This window comes from Panicum virgatum, chromosome 6N (genome assembly GCF_016808335.1).
Source record: "Panicum virgatum strain AP13 chromosome 6N, P.virgatum_v5, whole genome shotgun sequence".
Lineage (NCBI taxonomy): Eukaryota > Viridiplantae > Streptophyta > Magnoliopsida > Poales > Poaceae > Panicum > Panicum virgatum.
The window spans coordinates 18,139,365-18,150,493 of record NC_053150.1 but is presented as its reverse complement, the minus strand read 5'-3'; the positions used below and the strand labels follow the sequence as shown (position 1 = coordinate 18,150,493).

Genomic DNA, 11,129 nt, shown 5'->3' with positions numbered 1-11,129 from the left:
CGAGCACCATCAACTGAACTCATGGCTGAGAAGACTCTTCGCAACTTCTCCGTCCCCTCAGCTGCCAATGTGGCAACTGGACCCAACGTTGATGTTGGGGACGTAAACTTTGAGCTGAAGTACAGCCTCATTAATATGGTGCAGGCTAGCCCATTATGTGGCAAGCCGAATGAAGACGATAACGCCCATCTCTAGAACTTTCTAGTGTTATGCAAGACTGTAACCATACGGGGCGTTACGGCTGATGCCATCAGGCTCCGCCTGTTTCCTTTCTCCCTCCTGGGTAAGGCGAAACAGTGGTTTTATCAGAACAAGGAAGCTGTCAGCACGTGGGACAAGTGTTCCATGACATTCCTCGCTAAATTCTTTTCGTTGGGCAAAACAAATGCCCTGCGAGGAAGAATTTCAAGTTTCCAGCAGACGGGGATGGAATCCATCCCAGAAGCTTGGGAGAGACTACAGGAATACATACTCGCCTATCCTCATCATGGGATGGACGAGTGGCTCATGCTCCAAAGCTTCTACAACGGGCTAACGACTACATCCAGAGCCCACTTTGATGCTGCTGATGGAGGAGCCTATCTCAATCTCACCATTGCCAAGGCTACGGCCTTAATCAAGAAGATGGTCTCCAACGAGGGTTGGAACGAGGAGTGTTCCCAGCCTAGAACCAAGGGCGGAATGCATACCGTCAAGGGAGACGGACATGCTTGCCGCCAAGCTGGACCTCCTACTAAAAAAGCTTGATGAAGGGAACCGGCCACAGATGCCTGTTCCCGTCCATGCCATGAACTCGTACCTTATGTGTGAGGTTTGTGGTGATGGTGGACATTTGGGGAGTGACTGCCCTGAGACCCGTGAAGACGCAACCTACATCAACAACAACAACACCGGGTTCCGTCCACAAGGAGGCCAGGGGTGGGGTCAAGCACGCCCACCATTCCAAGGAGGAGGTAACAATTATAACTAAAATTTCAATTCAAATTTTAATTCGAACCAACCCTCCTTGAGAGATCTAGTCTTTGGCCAAGCTAAAATTAATGAATCTTTAAACAGAAAGCTTGCTGCCAACGATAAAATTTTGGAGAGCATACATGCTAAAGTTGAAACTATTTCTTCTGCTCATAAAAATTAACTAAGTTTCAACAAAATGATAGAAACTCAACTTGCTCAAATTGCTACTGCTGTTCCTGTCTCTGAGAATGGGAAGATCCCGGGGCAACCCGAATCTCCCGTTGAAACTGCAAATATGGTGTCTACCGAGTGGGGCAACCTTCCACGGCAGACTTCTCGCACTAACCATGCAGGCAGATACAATCCCCCAAACAATGATACTTGGGATGGCCTGGTAGCAGCAGTACAAGAAGATCCAGGAGTCCCCATGATCAGCTGCTCAATCTTCGATCAATACTATGAGCATGCACTCTGCGACCTGGGGGCCAGTGTCAACATTATGCCCATGGTGATATAAGAGAAACTCTTATACCATGCTCTCTCCCCAACATACATGTGTGTGCAGCTCGCAGACTCTACAATCCGGTATCCCGAGGAAATAGCCAAAAATGTCCTGGTCCGCGTGCGAGACTCCTTCGTCCTTGCAGACTTTGTGGTCATGGATATAGAAGGTGACCTCGGAATCGAGCTCATTCTTGGGCGACCATTCCTGAGGGCCGCCAGAGCAAGGATAGACGTGAGAAGAGGAGAATCCACTTCCGTGTCGGGAAGGAGAACATGTTCTTCAGATTCAAACAGAGGGAAGAGAAGCGCATCCTAACCGACAGGATGATGAAGGGCAGGTAATTTGGGATGCACCAGAATCCCCACTACCAAGACCTACGACCACCCGATCAAAAAGAAGACATGCAAAGAAGGTGTGGCGTAAGGTTGCAAGCTCATCCTCTTCAAATTCTCCAGGACGATCCGAGCAATGGTAATCAACACAGGAGAAAGGTCCCGCTCGTCAGACTCTAAACGACGAGCCCTTGCCGAAGGTAAATCAGTACATATCTCATATTCACCCTCCATCATTTTGCTTTTCTCGATTTTTTTCGATTTTCCCACTGCATATTTGAATTTTAAACACCCTTACATGCTAGAAACTTTTCTAGCACCTTTTCTGTTTTTCACAAAAATCCAAAAACATTTTCGAGCATGAAAATCCCTTGAAAAATAAATTTGAACATCTTTCGAGACAAAGTTTGGCTGGGCACTCAGGTTTTCAAAACTTAGAGCCGTTGGAGGACACCTGGGCCCTGGATGTCAGCCAGAGGCCGCACAGGGGGGCCGGCTGAACCCTAGGGTCGGCCGACCCCACCTGTCAGCTCCCCCATGTCAGCTTTCTCTAACGGCTACTAGCCGTTATGCCCATCTTCTAGCCGTTGTGCCCGGGCTTCACCCTTTAAATAGAGGCCGAGGGGTGGGTGTTGAGCTCTCACACTCAACTCTCATTCACTCACTCCCTCTCAAACTCTCTCAAACTTTACTCTCGGGTTTTCATTAGATTTTTGCTCAATATTTGAATTCAAGAGATCTCTCTCTCATTTCTTTGCTGCAAGAAAAGAGGAGCAACACACGGGTAAGAACATTCAATTCGGTTTCACTAACGTAACCTGTATTCGAGTTGCACGAGTTTTTGTTCCATCATGAAAGGCATAGGGCGGAAGGTCTCCGGCGCATTCAAGAAGATGACGGGTGGAAGTTCATCCCGATCTCGGGGTGGCTCAAGCACGTACACACCCGAACCTAAGCCTACACTAAGCACGATGGACTACGAAGAGGAAGAACAATATGAAGAGATGCAAGCCGAACTGCAAGCCGAGATGATAGAGATTGACACGAAAGATGCACCGTACCTCGACTTGCGAGATGATCGTGAACGACAAGGCTACGCCATCGTCAAGAACAGAAGCGTCGTCCACACCCGAGCATTCGATCCAGACCACCTCATCAAAACAGGTATGTACAAAGACTTCTCTAACGTTTGGCATGAAATTGGATGGGATAACTTCGTTCCCGTTGAGGAGTATGGTTCTCGACTCCTCACCATCCAATTTCTTTGCACTCTTCGGGAGATGGAAAATGGGGTTTACTTTCGACTTTTCGGGAAAGAGTATTTGTTTTCTTGGAAAACTTTTGCCGGCCACCTCCATTTCAACAATCGCTGGCCTATTTCTCTGGACCAAGCTTGCCGAGGTTTTAATCGTCATGAGTTTTAGGGCCGGATTTCGGGTCAAGTTGTCCATGGCAAGTTCGCACCTCGGTGCAGCGATATTCATAATCCAACTCTTCAGTTGATGCACAAGTGGTTGACCATCACTCTCTTTCCAAGAGATAATGTCCGACCCGTGTGCAACGATGAGTTGCTCATTCTTTATGCCATGGTCAATAAGATCAAAATCTCCCTCGTGCAAGCTTTGGTTAGGCAATGGCTTTTGAATTTCAAGATGACGGGTCCTATTGAGTGCACTTCTTTGATTACTCGTATCGCTAGACGTATCGGTGCCTTAGAGGGGAATTTTATTCCTTTCATTGAGGGCGACCGTGTGTATATCGACGAGGCTTATTTGATCCAAGGTCACACACTCAAAAAAGGCCCGAATGACTCTTTGATTTTCTTTTACCTGGGCTATACAAATGAGATTCTGCTGTCCAATGCGGAGTTCCATTTGTATAATTACCATTCGCTAACCATCCCTCTCGTTCCACGAGAAGGGGGTCGTAGGCATAGATCTTCTGGTTTGCCTGGCAGAATGACAAGAAGCAGGACCAGAAGAGAGGTAGAGCCGACACCACCACCTCAACAGCCACATCACTCATATCAGCATGAGGCTGGTGGTTCATCATGGCACAGTGCCAGCACTGAGGAGTGACACGGCAGGCACCAGGTCGCCGGTCCACCACTTCCAGCTCCGGTGGAGCCCCGAACCTCATCAGACGGACGTCTTTGTCCCGAGGTTTCGGCGCCATCACCCAGCAGCTAGGTGAGCTGCGGATGCAGGGTGACAACATATAAGAGATGCTGAACCAACACATCGACAATACCCAAGCATGGCAGCGTCGCACTGGCGAAAGAATCCACGACGTGGAGCAGTTGCAGTTGCAGCGACAGGAGGAGTGGAGGGCATACTGCCGCTGGACGGGTGTAGGGTCGCGATGGCGGACTAGAGGGGGGGTGAATAGTTATGCGGAATTGAAACTATTCGCTTAGCCAAGACTTCACCCCTCTAACTAGAACTCTAAGGCACCTCCAAAAAGATCCTACACAAAGCAAATGGAGTGCCAAGCTAGTAAGAGCTCTCCTAACAATTCTAATGCCAAGTCATACAAGCCTAAGCGCTAGTACTTCACAAACCGGGGGGAGCTCCTACACAATTTTAATGAGCAAAAGCACAAAGCCAAACCTAAGCTCACTAGATGCTCAAGGACAAGGATACACAATCCAAATCCAAGAGCTCAACTTGCTTAGCTACACAATCTAAGCAAGAGCAACTAATTAAGCTACACAAGCTAACTAGTTACACTAGAATCTCTACTTCTAGCTACACAAGCACAAGATATAGATGAATGTAAATACAAGGCTTGTGATTTGGAGAATGCAAACCACCGAGAAGAGTAGACAAGATTGACACGGTGATTTTTATCTCGAGGTTCACTTGGTTGCCACCAAGCTAATCCCCGTTGAGACAAGCTCCAAGATTGCCGCCGATCCTCTTGCTAGTGGTGACTCTCAAGTCACACTCTCCCACGTGGAGTGCTCACACCGAGCTCTAGCACATGATCCGGCCGGACCAACTTGTTGCTCTTCACGTCTCGCTCAACTAGAGTTGCTCTTAGCGGCTCCCGCGGGGTGAGCACAATACCCCTCACAATCTCTTCTCCGGAGCACCGCACAATCTTCTTGCGGGCTTCAACGGAGCCTCTTGCCACCAAGCCATCTAGGAGGTGGCAACCTCCAAGAGTAACAAGCACACCGGCTTGCAACACGATCACCTAGTGCCACTCGATGCAATCTCTCAAAGCAATCGCACTAGAATCGCTCTCTCACTCGATCGGATGATTACTATCAAGTTAGAGTGAGTAGAGGGCTCTCAAGCACTCTCACACATGGACACCAAGTCCCCAAGGTGCTCAGCCACCTCAAATGGCCGGCCACACCCTCTATTTATAGAGGGAGGCCCCAAACTAGCCGTTACACTCAAATCCCGTGAAAAGAGAGTTTTCGCGGACTGTCCGCCTCACAAAAACCGGACTGTCCGCCATTCAAAACCAACGGCTAGAACTGCAAAGATTATGTGTCAGAGTCGACCGTTAGAGCCCCGGGCGGACTATCCGTGCCCCTGGGGCGGACTGTCCGCGGTTCAAAACTTCGAACCAACCGATTTGCAAACATCTCTGACTAAATCTGGAAGTTACCGGCGGACTGTCCGCTCCCCAGGGGCGGACTGTCCGCAGTTCAAAAGGTGAGCACACACAGAACCCGCAGTGTTTCTGTCCCAGAAATTTCAGTAGGAGGCGGACCGTCCGCCCCCAAGGACCGGACGGTCCGCAGTTCATTTTGGACACCCAAGACAGAACTACCAAGTTTCTGCGCCCGTTTCAGCTTTTAAAGGCGGACCGTCCGCCCCCATGGACCGGACGGTCCGCAGGTCATTTTGGTCCACCCACAGAGCCAAAAACGGTTTTGATCGAGCTTATCCGAGATAACGGCGGACCGTCCGCCCCCCAAGGGTGGACCGTCCGCAGGTCTATTTCCAGCAGAAATGTACCTCGGTAAAACAGCCATAACTCTTAGCTCCGATGTCCAAATTAGGTGATCTTGGACTCTATGGAAAGCTAATTCAAAGGGCTACACAACCCAACTGAATACTTGATCCAAAACACAATGGATCAAAGCAGTATTCCACTCCAAGTGACCACCTAATTTCCGGAGAAAACCGAAAAACCTTTCTTACTTCCCAAAGTTGATCAACATCAACTCCAACTCTTTCTCCTTTGCAAATGTGCCAACACAACCACGTGAACAACACCATGTGCATGTGTGTTAGTATTTCACAAACATTTTCAAAGGATTTTCACTTGATCTCACCACGCCACTCGATCCTAACAACATCGCAATGTTAGATCGCTCAAGTGGCACTAGATGACCGATATGCAAACAAGTTTGCCCCTCTTGATAGTACGGCCATCTATCCTAAATCCGGTCATGCACTTCTCTACACAACCTTTGACCAGTGAAATGAAATGCCCTACAAGTCATACCTTTGCCTTGCGCATTCCATTTCATCTTCCCAAATATTGATGCCACTCAAGCACCAAACTCCATCAAGCCTTTTGATCATCTTCATGAGTCAACACTTGGCTTGATCTTCCTTGAATGATATGATCCACTCCATATCATTACATGACCTCTTTGGTCCATCGATCTTGCCCTTGCTCGCTCTTCACCGTTGTCTTGGTCCATTGGCGCCAAATCTTGCCCAAGCTTCACCGCCTCGCGGTCCCTCACTTCAAAGCCTTGACTTGCCCTTCTCCATTGCAACCGGTCCATCAAGCCAAGCCTTGTCTTGATCTTCTCCACTTTGGTCACATAACTCCATGTCATGTCTCATATGCAATGATCTCCTCGATCACACTATATGAGCATAGCATCAACCTTTAGCCATTTCTCCTCCATGGCACACGTTGCTCATACTAGTGTCTTTGTGTGGACTAATCTCCTGTGTATCTCAACATAAACGCTTATTAGTCCACCTAAGTTGTCACTCAATTACCAAAACCAAACAAGGGCTTTCAACGGGTTTCAATCCCGACCAGCCGTAGTGAGCCTAAAGCTAGCTTGGGAGAGGACCCCCACGAGAGGTAACTTGTATCATTTCTCTTTACTGCTTTCATAACTTTGCATGAAACTCATAAAAAATTGTAAAATCAAAAAATCCATAAAAATTTGCATAACTAAAAACAAATAAAAATTTTGCAAAACCTAGAAAACACCAAAAATATTTTCTTTTAATATGTGTAGTAAGCATGGTGTAAGTTTTCCTTGTTGAGATGATGAATAGTTGCTCTGTTAGTTTCCTTCATATGCTTAGTTACAACTTAATGCTCTACCTAGTTTTGGGTTTGGTGGCTTAAATTGTTCAAACCTTAAACTTGAAACTTATGGGTAGCAAAAAGTATGATCCAAATCTAAGTTGTTGTGATCTATGATATGGTTAAGTAGAGTCGCTATGATCTTCTCTTATGTGATACTTGACATTCGGAGTATTTAATTTTTGAAAACGCAAAAATATAATAAAGTTCCTCGATGATATGAAAATTCCTACCCAAAGCCATATGTTGTTTTTCATTTCAAAACCTTCCACATATGCAACCGGCTATCTCATTGAGTTTTGTCAAATTGTTGTGACCCTTAGTGAGATTCATTTCATACTCCCATGATCAAGATCACATACACGTTTCCACCACATGCTATGCTTCTACACTAGAAGTAAGCACATATCCATCCACAAAATAAAACTTTATGTCTATGTATGACACCACTCTCTCTCAAAAATATGCCAAGGGTATGGGGCTATGCAAAAAGAAACATAAAAGAGGCATACCCAAAGAAGGTATGCCACATGCTTCGGCATGTCAAAAAAAAAAGATGCATACCCAAAGAAGGTATGCCACATGCTTAGGCATGTCAAAAAAAAGAAGAAAAGATAGCCCCTTATCCAAAAAGAAAGAAAAAGAGAGAGATGGTGCATACAAAGGAGTTCATACACCATCCACCAAAAATATCCACACACTTGCACATCTTGATCAAGGTCTATGACTTGTTTCTCCTTTGGATCCGGTCTTTGACTTAGCAAAATATGAGAAGCAGGTATGCCTTCAAATCCTCCATACCTACAGCTCCACAAAAACAGCCATTAGAGATAGGTTGAGGAAGAAAGGCAAAATAAAAGGCCTTGGTAAGGAATCATACACATTGAGCGATCCGAGAGATCTTCTGAGAAACTTTATAAATTTCTTTTGAAAAACTTTACAAAACCTCCGGATTGACGGTTGAGCTAAAGAGAAAGAAATATGAGCACTCTACTATACCGTTCTGACTCTCAACTGCCAAAGATGAGGTGAAGCTATAAGCTCCACAGGAGTAAGGTAAGAGGTAAGAACAAAAGGCAAACTTATTCAAAATCAAGGTAAGAAGCATTCGGTTGTGCCTAAGTATGAGTTGGAAATTCAACATTGTAGCAACTCCTGATCAACAACGAGCGCCTTGTTTTGCTCAGGGAAGTAAAAGGCTAGCTTGGGGGTGTTGTTGACGGTCGTTAAGTGCGAAATATGACTGTCAACTATACTCATTTAAGAAGGAAAACTATACCTCTTACTCGCATATTTGTATCACTAACCTAGCTCCACAGTTGTTTTTGAGAATTTATGATTTCAGGAGCACAAGTCCGGAATAAGACGAAAACACGACGAATACGCAGACATAAGTCACAGACGATCGTGTCCTGCGTAACATGAGAAAAGGAGGCCCACAAACCAGACCAAACCGACCAACCAAGCCCCGGCACTGACCATCTGACATCAGGACCCACCAAGCAGTGAACCAGCAAAGGTCAGTGGGAATTGGCGCCAAGGGGGGGCGGGGGTCGGCCGACCCCACCTGGCAGCCTCCGAGGCTGAGATTTGGCGGGAAGCTTGATCCTATCCTCCTGAAGGCGGTTGACGATGTTTCCATACAAGGAGATGGCGGGAACCGACCTCAAGCACTATATAAAGGGCCTCCCACCACTCTCTCTCACACACACCACTTGAAGGCCTCTATCTCTCTCTCTACACTCCCTTGTGACTTGTACTCCTTAGGGTAGTGGAGCTAGGCTAGTACTTCATCTCCTTAGCGAATCCAATCGTCCTCGGGGTCGGCGAGCAATCCTCGGCCTCTGGTATGGCTTTGTATTCCGACTTTCTTTATGCCATTCATTCAGAGTTCGTTCTTGGTTATCTTGCTATGTTCGTAGCTTGTTTAGCCTTGATCTGTGCTTTACCAAGTTATTCTAGTTGCATGCTTAGACCAGATGATCTGGGTAAGGATATCGATTCATTGTGCTTTCGGGCTTGCCATAGCATCTTACCTGTCCATCCGAAGGGTGGGCGACCCGGGGGTGCTAGGGTAGTGACCTCATATGCGGGCATGGTGCCCGGGTATGCGGGATCCTTCGGATATGACGGTGCTCCACGGTGTGACTGGGGTAGACCGCAGGTGGTGACAGCCATGTCGGTCACCGGGTAGCTGCTTCTCGGTTAGCGTACTCCCCGACGTTCGGGCACGGTGCAGGAGTTCATGCAAAAATGAAACGAGACTGGATGTTCTCCAGTGCGGGTCATTCTCCCCGATGTCCCTAATTTCCTGGCACCTGTAGCTCTAAGCAATGTGGCTAACGTAACTTATCTACTAACACGAATAGTATACTAGAAATCTTTGCCTATCCTCCCACTAACCTTAAGATTACTTGTTTATTTTTTATTCTTGAGAGTTGGCTGTTCTGTGTGTGTCACATTACCCCTGATTATCCTTTATATATCACTTACCCCTGTATAGTAAGTGGTCTTCATCTTACTCATACGTGTCATGGTTATGCAACTAAGTAAATACACTTTACACAACCTAGCCATCCCTTGGGAAAATATAAATAACGATACCCTGAATACTTCTGGGTGAAACGCTAGAACGGTATATCCGTGCGCTTGCGGATCCTTCTGTAAACGTTAAGACATACCACACCAGCATTTTCGAAGCGCCATTGCTAGGAACTAACCACTCCTAGTGATGACGCTAAGAAATGCCAACAAGGACTCCGAACACGCACTTCTCGGGGTTGAGCTTTACCCCATTGGCCCTAAGACAATCGGACGCGATCCTGAGATCGGCTACCAGGTCGTCTGCCTTCCTGGATTTCATGACGATGTCGTCAACATATGCCTCTACGGTTCGCCCTATATGATTCTTAAACATGTGGAGCATACATCGCTGGTACATAGCTCCGGTGTTTCTAAGGCCAAAGGGCATCGTGACGTAGCAGTACATGCCGAAGGGGGTGATAAAAGAAGTCGCGAGCTGGTCGGACTCTTTCATTTTGATTTGATGGTAACCAGAATATGCATCGAGAAAGGATAAAAGTTTGCATCCCGCAGTTGAATCAACGATTTGATCGATACATGGCAAAGGAAAAAAAACTTTAGGACATGCTTTATTTAGACTAGTATAATCTACACACATCCTCCACTTCCCATTCTTTTTCTTAACTAGTACAGGGTTACCTTGCCACTCGAGGTGGAATACCTCCTTGATGAATCCGGCCTCCAAAAGCTTGTGCACCTCCTCGCCGATCACCCATCGCTTGAGCTCGTCGAAGCATCGCAGGCGTTGCTTGACCGGCTTGGAGTTTGGCAGGATATCAAGGGAGTACTCGGCGACCTCCCTCGAAAAGCCTGACATGTCCGAGGGGCTCCACGCAAAGATATCGGCATTGACATGGTGGAAGTCGACGAGCACCACTTCCTATTTGCTGTCGAGGGTAGCGCTGATCTTCAGCACATTGCCATCGGGAGTCTTGGGGTCAAGGGGGATGTCCTTGGCACCTTCGGCGGACTCGAAGTTGCCCGCGTGCCGCTGCTTGGAGTCCATGGCCTCGTCTGCCATGTTCTTCAACTGTGCGGCGAGGGCCTCATCCACCGCCAGGGCCTTGGCATGCTCGACGCACTCGACGTCGCACTCGTAGGCGTGCTCGAATGAGGAACCGATGGTGATGACACCCTTCGGGCCCGGCATCTTCATCTTAAGGTAGGTGTAGTTGGGGATCGCCATGAACTTGGCGTAGCACGGACGCCCAAGAATGGCATGGTATGCCCCCCGAAACCCCACCACCTCGAAGGTGAGCACCTCCTTGCGGAAGTTGGCTGTCGTGCTGAAGCAGACGGGCAAGTCGATCTGGCCGAGGGGTTGGACTCGCTTCCCCGGCGCAATGCTGTGGAACGGCGACTTGCTGGGGCGGAGTTTGTCCAAGCCAATCCCCATGAGCTCCAAGGTGTGGGCGTACATGATGTTGAGGCTACTGCCTCCGTCCATGAGCACCTTG

General features: G+C 47.7%; 1 non-coding gene across 1 annotated transcript; it reads right to left on the bottom strand.

The window, feature by feature from the left end:
* Nucleotides 1-387: 387 nt before the first annotated feature.
* LOC120680364 lies at nucleotides 388-494 on the bottom strand. The gene has a single exon (XR_005677631.1). It is a non-coding gene; the product is annotated as a small nucleolar RNA R71 (small nucleolar RNA).
* Between the last annotated feature and the right edge of the window lie 10,635 nt (nucleotides 495-11,129).